Raw genomic sequence first — 256 nt, forward strand, 5'->3', positions numbered from 1 at the left:
TGACGTCACTCAGGTCTTTGTTATTGTTTTTGCCATCCGCGTTTTTGAGTAATGCTCACTGAACAGTATTAACCTGACTATAAACGGTCATGGATACACACAGTTTTGTGTGTTGGTCCGTTGTACTTCCGGATGGCAATGTTATGAGCTTCTTAGCCAAGCGCATACTATCTATACTGCCGTTGTTTTAAAAAGCACAGTGTATGCAATGTTAACGAAATAACACATACTGTATTCTTTAATAAAACGGCAGTAT

This window comes from Berghia stephanieae, chromosome 15 (assembly GCF_034508935.2).
Source record: "Berghia stephanieae isolate SIO BIC M18660-M18661 chromosome 15, UCSD_Bste_1.3, whole genome shotgun sequence".
In the NCBI taxonomy this organism is placed as follows: Eukaryota; Metazoa; Mollusca; class Gastropoda; order Nudibranchia; family Aeolidiidae; genus Berghia; species Berghia stephanieae.